This window comes from Anser anser (genome assembly GCF_964211835.1).
Source record: "Anser anser genome assembly, chromosome: 10".
NCBI classification, from domain to species: domain Eukaryota; kingdom Metazoa; phylum Chordata; class Aves; order Anseriformes; family Anatidae; genus Anser; species Anser anser.
In genome coordinates, this window is record NC_139730.1 from 5,727,295 (window position 1) to 5,741,521 (window position 14,227).

At 38.5% G+C, this 14,227-nt stretch overlaps 1 long non-coding RNA gene across 3 annotated transcripts in view; it reads left to right on the plus strand.

Moving 5' to 3' along the window:
- The window catches only part of LOC310905070, a 71,276-nt gene that overhangs the window by 22,903 nt on the left and 34,146 nt on the right, over nucleotides 1–14,227 (plus strand). The window contains exons 3-4 of one of the 3 annotated variants that reach the window (XR_014588758.1): nucleotides 8–115; nucleotides 570–5,330. This is a non-coding gene — a long non-coding RNA (uncharacterized lncRNA). Of the gene's footprint in view, nucleotides 1–7; nucleotides 116–569; nucleotides 5,331–5,350; nucleotides 5,705–14,227 lie in introns of those variants that run through there. The other 2 variants (XR_014588759.1, XR_014588757.1) reach the window with 2 other exon arrangements.

Consider the following 14,227-nt stretch of genomic DNA (forward strand, 5'->3'; position numbering starts at 1 on the left):
TTTTCAGCCCTGAATACTCCGCGTTCTGAAAAAGGACATCTGTGATAAGATGGAACTTGGCACCAGTAACTCATGTACTATGGGTGAAGCATGCTCAGAAGAGGCAGACCCAGAGGTAATTTTTCATCAAAGAACTTTTTAAAGCCATTATTACAACTAGCATAAATTTCCTCTGCTGCTGGCAGCTTCAACGGACAGGACAGGATTGATTTGGATATGGCAGTTGAACTTTTTTTCCCTATTTATATGTAAGGCCAGACTCCCAGCTGGGGTGAAACAGTGCAAGCTTGCTGACTCGCTTTAACCCTGCCCGAGAGATTTCAGCTGGGGAGGTGGCCGTGAAGTTCAGCTGAAGCCACCTACCCTCCATCTGTTCCATTTGGAGGCAAAAACTAAACTCCACAGCAAAGGTCCATATTTCTCTTTGTACCTCTCCTCACGCAGCAATACCCTGGCGTGGCAGTAATTCAAGAGATAAGGAATTAGAAGGAAAGTACAGTGTAGAAAATGTCAACATGAAGCACATCTGGTGGCTGGCTGACTTTAACATGGTCCTTTGGTAATCTCAGAATTATAGGGGAAGGGAAGAAGAAACAGAACGATAGAGGCAAAATCATGCAGATAGCAGCTACCACTGTGGTAACCTGGCAGCGTCAGAAGTTGTCGAGAGGTGAAATTGCTGCAGCCTCCAATGGTGAACCCTTCAGAGGACTGAGTTCCAATCTGCCAGGTTGCTGCCCACCTCTGAGAATGACATTTTAGGAGACACGAATGATGTGATTCCCTTCAGGGAACTGTCAGGCACAGAGGGCTATTGTTTTGCTGCTTCTTCACTTTCCAGATTGTGTGTTGGCTCTCATGGATGTTTTAAAAGCTTTGCTCAGCTCCTATTGCTGTGGGGACAGTCTATAAACAGCACAGCACAGAGTTTGTTACCAGTTCCCTTACCCAGAAGCTGGCCTGATGGGACTTGTGGGTGCCATGTGGGCATGTAAATAAAACAGGAGTTACCTGACCTGACTTTTATTTAATTCAAAGAGAAATTGGGGGGGGGGGAATGTGTGTAACAAAATGGACTGGTGAAGTGGACTTTGATCAAAAAGTAAATCTGCTCATATAAGTATTGATTAGCAACATTGCTTCTATCTCAATTCTCTTTGCAAGTACATGAAATCCTACTGGTGTTAAAGGTGCCTGTGGTCCCTGAACTGTGATATTTCTGAAGTTTTATACTGTCAATTAATGCTGGAATCCTAGGCTAGCAGGCTGAATAATGAAAATAAGTATCTGATATTAGATGTCTTCTAATTCCACAAAGAGACTCCTAAAGACTTAGATTTTAGAGGTATGTCTCTTAAGGATCCTACAGACTCAGCTCCCAGACACAAATTGTGCTTCCCTAAACTTGGAGAAACTGAAGAGCTGGTTACCATCCCATGCCTAGCAGTTGATCTAGTCTGTAAACATCCATGGACCAATAGATGGGATGCTCTGGGATAAGGGGTGCAGAACAAAACTTGCAGATGAGAATGAGGATGATGGTGGGCAGCCAGGAGGATGCTCAGGCTCTGTGGTGACACCCGAAAACAACCAGAATACACAAACTCTGTGTCTTCTGTCCAGAGAGGGTTAACTTGCACTTGCAGCAGGCAGCCTCATGCCATTAAGTCAGGGAGAGTAATGAAATTTCATTTAATTTGTCAGGAAGAAAGTGCTAATGTTAAAAGGCATTTAATAAAAAGGGGGAGATTCTTTGAAAGGAAGCCTTTAAGTAATTACTTCAAGTGTCTTAGGCCTACTCACCAGAATATTTACATTAGTGTCTCCCAGCGCCAAAGTGTAATTAAATTAGTGCAGCATTTACATTCCATCCTGTGTTTTTTTTTCTTTTTAGAAGTGTGATTTTATTAACAATTCTCAAAAAAAAAAAAAGCAAGCCTTGATCTAATCAATTCAGGTGTTAGTATTTTTTTAATGTTCTCACTGAGAAAACCACTGAGTACGCTGGCTTGGAGAAGGTGGAGTCAGGGGGAAGAAAACTTCATCTCATTTCAAGTTCTACTTGGAGAAATGCCATTTCTTTGATCTGCTCTGGGACTGATGTCCCATGTGGAGAGCCTATAAAGATGGCATCAGATGGAAGAAGGCATAGCTCTGGGGATTGCCTATTACATGGAGGTGAGCAGGGCTCAACACTGGGGCACAGGAAGCTGCAAAATACTGGAAAATATCTGATTTGCATATTTTGCTACTAAAAACTTTTTTTTTTTTTTTAATATATATATGTAATATCCTTCCAGGGAAGCATGACTTTTCCACCTTGACCTAAGTGGAATAAGTTCTGTTTTTCATATCTTCAATACAAATGTGGCATTTTAAAAGCAGATGAGAGAGAGAGAGAGGGAGTAGAAAGTCACTAGATATAAAACACATCTGTGCAAATCATTGTTCTGTGACAAAAATGGCTCAGTTTGTTATACACAGCCACAGAATTACCAGTGCCATTACCAACCAGAAGACACTGGAAGTAGATAGAAAGAAAAAAAAAAAAGATTTTTTTTTTTTGTAACGAAACAAAAATACTTTTTGAATGTTGAAATGTTTTGATAAACCACACAATTACATTTAAAAGTTACCTCAGGAGTTATTCTACAATTGCAGGTCTCTTTGGTCAAAAGTTTAGCTCTGTGTTCCACCACAGAGTAACTAATATCTTCTGGTTGTTAAACTCATCTGGGAACCCTGTGAGGAAGAAATTCAAGTCTCTGAATTAAATTAAGCAAAATAGAGATTTAAACACAGTTCCATTTCTTCATTGTCTAGAGATATGCTGGTATTTGTTTTATTTTGTGAAACTTCGGTAGTTAGAAATGTATTCTGAATGATGATGACTATGAATAAACAAAGAAACATTTTCCAGAGCTGCATCAAAACAGTACCTATACTTTTATATAAAATCTGAAGCTATCATAACTGCTGTAGAGCTTTCACCTCGTATATAGGATCCTAAGATTCGTGTCTCTGCTTTGTCTATTTATCAGTGGGGACTTCAAACAGGGTCTCTAGCAAAATTATATGCAAGTGTCTAACAAAGTATGTTTTTGTTTCCTTTGCTTGCATTCAGATATTCCCGCATCTTGTAAATGCTTTGGGTGGATCTGAGGAACAGCATCTAATTTGCTAGGTGAAAAGTTGTTTTTGAAAAAAAATATTTTTTTAGTTTTTAAAAATTTAATGGTCACCAATACAGAGAGTTTAAGGGTCCTTCACTAGCAATACATTTACACCACATCTGGTTTGTCTGTAAGTGACTCCGAGAGATGTTCTAGCAAGAATGAGTCTTACTGCACTGAAAAAAATTAATATTCACAGCAATTAAAAGCTTTCTCCACATTGCATTCAAAATCTTTTCTGAAAGAAGGAAGAAGAACTTTGTGGCTGGGAAAAATCCTTTGCTTTTATGGCTACCTCTCTAAGCAGCTTCAGTGGGGGTGGCCAGGTTTTGGTGTTAAATCAAAGGATTTTTCAGGATAACAATAGATGAACTATTGGTAGGGGAAGAGCATGCATGTGTAACTCCATCCTAGATACAATGGTTTCCTCTTCCGTGGTACAGTGGATTCAAAGGGAATCTAAAAACTCAGAGATCCTAGAAAAATATCACAACTAGGGGAAACTGTCCAGCACGTCAGTGAAATGGTGACAGGCTGACACTCTCAGAAGGAAAAGAGGAAAAAACTGTAAAAGCAATGCACTCTGCTTCTTCCTGCCAGGGCTGTGATGCTATTTACAACATTGTAAGTCCTCTTGTATGTATCTGCCTGATTCAAAGTGGCTTTTTTATTTTTTCCGGTGCTCTACAGGCTTCACAGCCTTTGAAGGACAACTGACTAAAAGTTGTGGTTTGAAATTGCTGCTTGAGTCATGACGAACACATTTTAAAGAGACTCTGGTAGGGGCAGAGCCCAGCTAGAACATGGGTGATCCTGACATCGTCAGAGATGGACCTAGATTAGTAGAACTCACTGTTCACTCAGAGTTAAACATATTTAATATGTTGGATGGTGAAGAGGAAATGAAAAGCATTGGTGTAGAAAGATGGCCTGAGCCATGGAGGTGACTGATCCCTCAAGATGCTTCTCATGTCCCATTGGGCCTTTTTCAGTCACAGATGCCCACTAATCCACATCTTCAACATCCCTATCATAATGTCTTTTATTCTATTTTTGATAGCTGTGGTATTAGGTTATTGAGTGCAAAGGTTTATTTGTGGACCAACAAGCAAAACACACAGTAAAACATGCCAGCATTGACACCACCTAGCCATGGTGTGTCTGCACTGTTCATCAGACCTGACATTATCAACAGTTTCAGAGCCAGAGACTGCTGAATCTAGTGTCTGTTGCCAGAGACTGCTGAAGCTAGTGTCTATTTACATGTGGTTCAAAATAAGCCCCTTACTGTTTTAAGAAGGTAAGACATGTTTGATGCCACAGCCCTTTTGATCACATGTCTGTGAGGGGGGTGAGGCTTCACAGGCCTCTGGGTGAGGCTTCACAGGGCTCAGGCCAAGGCCTCACAGGCTTCAGGCCCAAGCAGCACAGCGTTCCTGATTAGGGCAAGAATAAATCAATCCTGGCTGCAAAAGGGTTACACGATCTGGAGAAAGTGGAACTTGCTGAATGTTGAGAACTTCTGAAAAGCTGCACTTTTCCTATAGATGCCTGAGCAGGAGCTAATATCTTTCAGAGATCTGGTCCTCTCTCTTAAAAACACATTTTTTTATGGTAGAACAGCTGTTGTTGCTTCTGTTGTGATGATCTGGGTGAAAAGTTTGGTAACAGAGAGGGAGGCTTTAAAAAAAGAAAAAGGGAAAAAAAATCATCATCAAAAAAAAAAAAAAATCCAAAAAAATTCCTCCTCAAACCCACCCACTGAAAAAAACCTTCTGCTCTGGCCTTCCAGAGGCATAAAACTTCTAGTGTTTCTTAATGCAATTAAAACAAATGCTGACGTTATTTATAACTAAATTACTGGCAGGAAAAACAACTAATGACCAGAACCCACATTTGTACCATTTAAAAAAAAAAAAAAATCCTAAAGGGAATGATTTGTAAGGATGTGGTTAAACCTATTTATACCCTGGGTTCTATTTGTTTTACAGCCAGCGGTGCACGAACAACATGAAAGGTTATCTTTGACAAGGTTTTAGCTATTATTTTCTTCCAGTGAAATGGTATTTCTTGAGAAAAAAAGGTCTTCAGAACAAAATAACAATAAATCCTGATTTAGATACATAAAGCTGCCATCGATATCACATAATATCAGTGTTCTTTCTCACTCGATACAGGCGTTTTTAAGATAAATGGTAAAACTGAACTGGAAATCCATCTGGCCAGCTGCCTGATCTAATGAATAACCCCACTTTGGCTCCTGCAATGTAAGCAGAAAGAGTTCTCTCCCGGCCGCTTTCGTCTGTCATGAATCTACAAGACAGCCGACATAATATCTGGGCGACAACAGCGTGCTAACAGTGCAGTGACTTCCATTTTCTTTGCTTTCTATTGATTTTCACTTAATAACTGGCGAAATACTAAACGTCCGCCCTGAGTACCTAATAAATCCTGCCTGAGCTTTTTATTGAGGAGAATTTAATAAAAACAACCATTGCGGCTGAGGGATTTTTCTTCTGGACAGAACACGGTGAGGGGTGGGTGGTGTGTGGGAGTATGAGGGGAGAGACATTTGAATTTTCTAATTTTTTTTTGTTGAGATTTTTCTCCCCCCATTCTTGTCACTGCCCTCTTGAGGACTCAGCATAATTTGTTTCATAGGGACCTGGTTGGGACCCATGGGTCCCTATGGTTTCTTTGCTTTGCATATATTTTCTCATTGTCCAGAGATGGCCACTGCATGCACACATGTATTGCCACAAGACAGAGAAGAAGAAGGGTGTTTACAGAAGGAAGTCACTTCCACCATGTCCATCCTACCCACCCACACTTGTTTCTTCAATGTGATTTCAATTTTGTTAATTGTTATGAAGGCTCTCTAATTGCCAAGTGCAGGGGCTGTCAGAATCCTACAGTAACACGCTTTTTATTGTCCCATTTTACAGCTATTTTATGTTTGACACTTGACACGCAGGCGTGAAGATCCCCTGTCGGATTGGTTGGCTACTGTAACAAAATGGCATTTTTAAGTTATACGAAGTGTTAAATCTGCATCCAGTTAGAAACAAAACAAAACAAAGCCCGGTGGTTTATAAGTTGACAATTAATCCTAATTGTTAGCTTGGGAGGAAAAAAAAAAAAAAGGCTGGAAAAACAAAAGTAAAAGGCCAACCCCCTCTTTCTCTAGCTGTCCAGCAAGCCTGCGTGTGTATGTTGATATATATGCTACCATTTTCTTTTCTGAAGATGAATCGGAGAGACCAGTACAACATTCCTAAGTACAACGTATTATTTTCCTCTGCATAACCTCCCGGAATGGCTCTCTTTGCCAATAAACTCAACAGAGTTCCTATTATACAAAGCTGCTCTTTTAAAGCATTTGACAGTTTTTATTTTAATTGACACAGAGGCAGTTTCAAAGTCATTGGGTTTAATGAACAATCATCTTAGCATTTGCCTGCTCAAATCCTCTTATTCCCAGCAGTTCACAGTAAAGTTTATTCTAACGGTTGAAATTAAAAAAGGAGAGAGAGGCAAGTAGAAACGTTGAGGAGCTTATATAAAAATCTGTGAATCTCAAGTTTTGTGCAGTGCTGTTATGAAAACTACTCAGCCATGCAAAGCAATAAGAGGTTTAATTACTCATTGGTAGTCCCTCTGCTGCTCCTGATGTGGTGTGTGGTGTTGCAGAGGCCTGGGAGAGATAATTGAGGCATATGGGTGGAGTACAGCACTGTTTTGGCAGCTCATCTATTTTTTCCTTTTTTTGTGTGTGTGTGTTTGTGTGTGTGTGCTGCTGTCTCATGAGGGGTAGAAGGAGCAACAGTTTGTGGTAGAAAAGTATCAGTAGACGACCCTGATCCAAACCGTGTAAGGATCTTGAAACCGTGCGATGGGGTTTCAGTTCCAGAGAGGATGGATGCTTTCATGAGATTTTGCATGGCTTGTTCCAGCAGCTGGGACAGTATCACGGAGGGAGCAGGATATCTCATAGTATTCTGTCAAATCCATGCTATCTCAAACTAGTAGCTGCAAGAGGCAACATGCGAATGAACCCTCTGAACCTCCAAAAAGATCTATTTTCAGGTTTGGTTTAATCTGTCTAATCTAGGCACTACTGGGCTCATGTGGTCAAGACTTTAATGGCTCTTAATAGGCATAGCACTGGTGACAGCTATAGCCTTTCTGTTCTGCGGGGTATTAAGGGGTGAAGAGAAGGACGTGATTATTGAACTTACAAAGCCTGGGCCTTTAAAATCATGTGGAGGGAATATTAAAATCCAGGAATCATTATTTCTGGTTTGATATCCATTTTAAGGTGCACTAATTCATGAAGCAGCTCCTTCATTACATATCTTTGTGTGGCAAAATAAGAAAGTACTAAAAGTTTCTGCTTCAGTTTATTGCTGTACGTTAATGACATTCAGCAGCTGGAAATAAAGGACACTCCAACAGGGTGTGATCAAATTACTCTCCACAGCTAACCATCAGTATTTTGGGTACTACCACTACCTGTAGTTAATGCTTGGAAACGTCTTTCCTAAACTATTTTTGCAGTTTTTACCAAATGGATAAAACAAGAAGAAATTTTATCACTATCTAAATGGAGTAATAGAGTGACAGGACATATTTGCATTCTGAATAGATTAGCTGGTCTTTTAAATATTTATTTGTGTCTATTTTCAAAGTCCTTGATCCTCTGAAATTTTCCAAACACTTCTGATTTGACAGACTGGGAAATCTGTCTGCAACTCCAATTATACTTGAAAAGATACATATAAATGATTTGACAAGTTAAAAATTAGCAGCAAGTTCTATACCTAGCAAGATTTTGTAAGCAGCAGTTCGTAATTCATGATACTTCACTCTAAAGTTCATGTAAATTCTGTATGTGTGGGGTCCTTTAATTGGTAAGCATAAAGGTGTATTGCTATTCACCTAATGTATTCTATTGCTCAACAAAAGGTTGTTGTAGTGAGCTCTGATTGTGACAAATGATTTACTATTAGGAACATTCTGTAATTATTGTTCGGTGGTACCACAGACCGATACATCATTAACATGATAGACGACCTTTTATATCAGCAAAAATAACTAAATTAATAAAAATGGCTTCATTCCAAACCCTGTCAGAAAGCCAATGCTCGAAACAATCAAGTATCAGTGATACCTGAAAAGACCAGAGTTATATTTTTGTTAAGCAAATCTTATTGTTTGTGTAATAACATTGACATGTGCTGTAGAACAGAGGACCGGATTTTCAGCTGCTGTGAATCAATGATCTAATTAATTCTATTTATGTAGAGACACACCACTCCACATCTGTCAGGGGTATGATATGTAGGATTTTATTCTACTGCTAAAAGCAAGACGGCAAATGAAGTATCAGAAAACTTTTTTTTTTTTCTCTTCAAGAGTTTTGGGAACTGATGCATGTTTAGACACACTGTTTCTTCAGACAGATTCTGTTCCCAATCCAGAGTGAGTCTACTAAAAGAAATACTTTCTCCAAATTTACATCAATGTCATTTGAGTTTGGGGAGGCCAGACTCCAAACTTGGTCAGACTCCAGATTTGGAATTTAGTAAAGCACCTGAAGACTAGATTTTTATATTTTTTATTTTTTTCCTACCAAAGAATCTAAGTTAGGGATCATGAAATCTTTGTGATCCACTATTCCATATTCACTTTATTATTATAAATATCAAGCCACTAGTTCTGGAGACTGTGTGGCTTTGCAGAATACAAATAACTTGGAGGTGATGCCATTTGCTGTCTCCATTTAAATTCCTACCAATTGCGGATAATTTCTATGAGGAAATAACTGTCTTTTGGGAAATGGTGTGAGTGCCCTAGGTTATCTTCCTGGGCCTACGAAAGAGCTGGCAAGGAGTAACCCTCTGCCCCCCCCAACCCCCCCCCCCTTTTTTTTTTTTCTAAAAAAGAAAAAAACCACAACATTTTGACTGATGTGGGAGCATACTTGAAGAAAATCATGACCACAGCTCAATAGACCACTCAACAATTCCTCTGTTATTGTTGTGGTGGTGGTGGTTTTTAATTATTATTCAGATTCCTCCTATATCCATCCTGTCATTCCATCTCTTTTTCCTCGTCTTGTCATTCCACTGAGCTGTTCATTACCAAGGTAACCCCCCCCCCCCAAAAAAAGAAAAAAAAAAAAAGGTAAACTAAACTCAGTTGGACACTTGTCACATCTCAGTGTCACATTTATCTCTACCTTGTCTTTCTTGGTCTCGTTCAAGTGTAAGTTGCTTTGGCAGAAACTGTGTTGTGTATAGGTGTTACACACCTGGCTTTCTCAATTTTCATGTAGACACTACAAGGATAAATATGGCAAATAAATATTAGGTGACTGGATCACAAAACGCTGCATAATACCTGACTTGGTTTACTTCCCTGCAATAAATTCTCAGGGTGTTTTTCCAGGGACACATGCTGAAAGAAGAGCAAAAAACAAAAACAATTAATGTGCAGGTCATTGTGTTCTAATAGGCAAAGAACAAGTTTTTGGGACTTCATTCCTTCCGCAGCTGTTACTAACTCACTGTGTAACCTTCAGCAAATCCCTTTATTGCGTCTCTGTAAAATATCGGTAATGAATTTACGTTTTGTAAAGTGCTGGGGGATCCACAGATGAAAAGCACTATATAAGCTAAGTGTTATTAATGTGATTCACTCAGTGAAATGAAATCTCTGTTGAGCAAAATACTGTTCTGTAAAATTTATATTTAAAGTTACATATTTTACAGCACCAAGAGAATGAAGGTTGTGTCACTGTTTCCAACATATAAACTATATTTAGCAATTTATTCCTTGGCTTCTCTCTAAGTAAAAGAAAACAGCTTGATGTTTAAAAATAACATTTTGTAGGCTTGACGTCCATAATTTGGACTGGAATATTTTTTAAACAATTATTTAAAAAGAATGAAAAATCTCTTTCTGCTCATATAGAATAAATTTTAATTCTAGCAAGAGCCATATGTATAAAGATTAGCCATTTATCTTGAATAGTTATTTCAATTTCATATGAACATTGCTATAGAAAAATGTTTCTGATGTCAACCATTTCTGTATTTTCTTTTAATGCATAGCTTGCCTTTTCTGGCATCCTGTGAAACACTGGAGTAGAGTTTGAATACTGGGTAGTAATTCAGTTTTGTAGTAAAACCTCTCTATTTCTGCTGCTGAGATGAGCTAAGTTGCAAGAGGTTATACAAACTGCATAAATGTAGGGAAGTATATTAGACTGTTAATAATCTTTTGATTTTATTAATTGACAATACCTGTAACATCTACAAGGAAATTGAATTGGTTCAACCATCTGAGTTTTAACCCAACATTCTTCCTTCCTTTTTTTTTTCTTTTTTTTTTTTTTCTCAAAGAAAGCACTATCATCACCGATGTTCTCTCATAATCCATTTGCAAACATCTTTTTATATTGAAATCTCCTGGTTCACAGTGGCTTCTGCCAGGAATACAGCCCAGCTTTTTTTTTTTTTTCTTGTCTTGAATCAATTCATCAATTACCACTATTACTTGAGTCTAGGGAAGGAAGAAAAAGCTTTTAGAGAAACTTATCAGAGGTTATAGCTACTGAAGAAGAGAAGAATCTGGATTCCGTCTTAGGACAAATGTTGGTGTGATTCTGATGATAACCAAAATGTTTGTCTAAGGACTAGGTTTGTCTCTCTGGCTCCTACTTGATAACACCATTACCAAGAGACCCCAGAGTAACCTTAGCCATATAAGCCTAATGTAAGCCATTGCCTCATATAAGGAGGTCAGACTAAATTGACACTTTTTTTTTTTTCTAGTTTTGGCATCTGAATTGCAGCTCTAAGCACCTACCACATGAGCTTTTTTTAAAGTTCATCCCATTAGATATGAATTATTTTCTATAGAAATCTGTTTGACCCACTACAATATTCAAAACCCCTTTGAGGAACTTGAAGAAACACTGAAGCACTTACCCAGTTATTTTCCTCACTTATTATACAAGACCCAGGTCCTGATGGATATGATGACCTAACTTATTGTGAATGTCTGGCCACTAGACATTAGCTTCACAAAAAATCTGGAGGCTATAGTTAACCTGGAAAAGCATAGCTCTGAACTGTAAATAGAGAGTACCTACAGCAAAATGTAAATGTGAACCCATCTGAGTAAGGAGGTGAAGAAATGTTTTGTAAAGAAAAGCTCACAACAGCCCCTGGGGCCATGGCCTTGTTTATTAAGGTACTAGCATGAACTTTCTTTGTGGAAAGGTCTATAGCTGCTTTTTATTTCAATATAATATAATAAATATAACATCACATAATATAATGAAATTAAGCAGGTATCAAGACTATTACTAATCTCCAGCAACCACAAGAAAAGATAAGCCATTTTGTTTATACATTTCCTTGGAACTCTACATGGAGATATTAAGTAAATCTTGCAACCAATTTTCATATATATATATATATATATATTTATTTTGAATAGGCCGTTATTTTCCAGATTTTAAACTCAAAGAGATATTCTTTGTCCATTCTTGTAGATCAAGGCTAGGCTTCTTCCTAGCAGTAAGCAGTCATTCTTTGAAATTGTTTTCAAAGCCAAATGTTGGCTGAAACTATTTTAGGCCTTGCCTTTGCTACCTTGGCCCTATCTGAAAGGAAGAAGTTTGCCCTTGAAAGAGAGTTAAACTGCTATGATTCACTGACTTGGAAGAATTGCAGGATGCTGACTGCCTGAAGTTGTGCCTCCCACTGGACTAGTGCAAGTTTCCTTCCTTCTTGTCTGACCAGGCCATTCAGAAGTTAGTCAATTCCCTGGTGGTTATTTCCAAGGAATCTCCAAAAAGGAAATACCCAGCCCTGGAAAGGTAATTTACCTAGACAGGATTTGAAATGCGAGGTTCTCCGCTGAGGGAGAAAGTTCTATATCCCATCTGGCTGTGGGAATACATCTTCGCAAGCTTTTTATCCCTTGAGCTAACAACTGCAGACGTTCTACTGGGAGGTGTCCTATAAAATCCGAAGTACTTGTAGATCCATATATTATCGCATCCGGCCTGTTCAAGCCAGAACTGTGGCATATCAGTGTTCTCCGAGAAACATTCTTGGGCAGAGCAGCATCCTCAGTTTGAGAATGGTTTAAATCCTCATCTGTGTGCGATGTCTCCTGAACAGAAGCTATTTTTGACTTGGTGGAGGCACAAGTGGGAGGAAATGCCAGCTATCTGCCTTTAGGGACTAGCTGTAATTTGTTTCCTTTGTTCTTAAGGAGCAGATCCCCAGCTGGTGTGAAATGGCATTTCAGAAGAGCTACTCTTGTGAGAAACCAGTCCTAAAGCCTGCTGCACTGGTGGAGCCTATTGCTCAGAAACCGGTCTCCAGGCCAAAGTATGTTTTACTTTACCCAAACACAGTGATGCTGTTTGAAATCTAAGAGACTTTTAGGTTGACAAATCCCTTTGCACAATATGTAATTTTTAGGGTCTGAAATACACTTCTCAGAACCTCTAGCTAGATAAAATCTTTACCACAGAATTTCATTTTACTTCGTTCTACTTTTTTAAAGCCCAGTTTACTCCTGAAGGAAATTCACTGGAAAGTAACTTATAAGGGGCTGGAATGACTGCACACAAATTCTTAATTCTTATGTCAACAGGTAGCAGTCTGTGCCAAGCTCTGGAAAAGCTCATGGTAAATGGAAAAATCCTCACCCTTGTGCTGGGCTATCTGGGCTTTTTTTTTTTTTTTTTTAAATATTGGCTACATTGTTGTCTGTGATTCTGTGATTTTCCTCCATTTTCTATGAGGAAGATATCGCACCTGGAGAAATAGGCTGGTCTGAGAGCACCAACCCCTTATATAAATTAAAAAAGCTTTTGGTAAATAACAAATGAACACAGTTTTCATCCTCAAACACGTTGGCTTTGACTCATTTTAAACTGTAGCTTAAAATATGCCTCTTCCCACCACTTCTCTCCTTTCTCCTTCCCCCCTTCAGCAACAAAGCAACACAGTTCAACAGCACAGGCAAAAATGCTTAAGATATCTTCATAAAAACAAACAAAATGAAACAAACAAAAACAACAACAACAAAAAAAAAAAACACAGGAAAAAACGCCCCACTCCAAAAAGTGTCTCCAACGTATCGGTATATTGAAAAACCTTGACAACTGTGTGAACATATTTTCAACACCTGTTCAATACTTAACCAGCTGCCTCTTCATTTCAAGGTTTGTGAATATTTACCTGCTTGTTCAATACACTGGGCTTAAAACATGCAAAAAGATGCAATAGGAGGAGTTTGTGACAGTTCCTTATCACAATCCCTATTATGAATTCAGAAAGTGAAACTTTGTGGATCAGGTGGACAAATTGCTTTCCTTTTCTTGTGCATCTCTCTTCGTCTCTATGCCTTAATTTCCCCTTCTATAGAAAGTGCTTGAACTTCACTGTGATCTACTGATGAAATCTGGTTCTACAAACGATGGGTTTTCTTACTATGAAAAATAATATCCCTCTTTATTTTATTTTATTTTATTTTATTTTATTTTATTTTATTTTATTTTATTATTTTATTTATTTTTTAAGTGACTCGTAGTGCTGCATCAAGGGAACTCAAGGTTTTCAAGTAAGCATCTATGTTTTGGGCGATTTCTGGAAACTTCCAGACACTATAATGGATTCATTTTTTACTTCTGGGGAAACATAAGCCACAACACATATCACATGTGCTGAAAGGCAAAACCTGGAATATATTTTTGTTCCAGCTCCAAGTAAAGAACTGCCCTTCTCCATGATGGCCAAATTGGATAATAACTGCGGTGTATATTTGACTACTCGGCTGGGGAGAAAGGACAACTTCCTTGGTCTGGTCATTGAGATTTCATCCTTTACACCGTTGTTATGGCTCAGGGCTATTTGCCAAATAAGGGTTTAAAAGGACTGTTCCTTCCTTGGATGCAACTCTGATATGGATACATAAATGCATCAGAATTTTTTTATGCTAGAAACACACTTTTCTCACAACTTTAA